Genomic DNA, 389 nt, shown 5'->3' on the forward strand with positions numbered 1-389 from the left:
TGAACAAGACTGTGCACTCCCCATAGTTCCAGTTCAAGTAAAGTCTAAGAAGGGATGTAAGACCTTGATCACCTACGCTTTCCTGGATCCTGGGAGCTCAGCATCATTCTGCACGGAGCGGCTGATGAACAAGCTTAATCTCGGAGGAAGAAGAACAGGTATTCTTCTACGGACTATGGGTCAGGAAAAATTTGTTGGAAGCCATATTTTTTCAGATTTGGAGGTGGCCGAATTAGACGGTGATTGTTTTTGTGAACTGCCTGATATCTACACACAAAAAAACATGCCTGTTCACCAAGGCAACATTCCTCGTCAGAAAGATCTTCAACACTGGCCACATCTGAAATATGTACAGATAAGAGAAATTGATGCAGAGATTGACCTGCTGA

General features: G+C 43.4%; 1 protein-coding gene across 4 annotated transcripts in view; it reads left to right on the forward strand.

The window, feature by feature from the left end:
• whrna (whirlin a) overlaps window positions 1-389 on the forward strand; it is a 300,442-nt gene that overhangs the window by 101,996 nt on the left and 198,057 nt on the right. The gene's annotated exons all lie outside the window — the stretch shown is intronic.

The sequence above is a fragment of the Etheostoma spectabile genome, chromosome 16 (genome assembly GCF_008692095.1).
Source record: "Etheostoma spectabile isolate EspeVRDwgs_2016 chromosome 16, UIUC_Espe_1.0, whole genome shotgun sequence".
Taxonomy (NCBI): domain Eukaryota; kingdom Metazoa; phylum Chordata; class Actinopteri; order Perciformes; family Percidae; genus Etheostoma; species Etheostoma spectabile.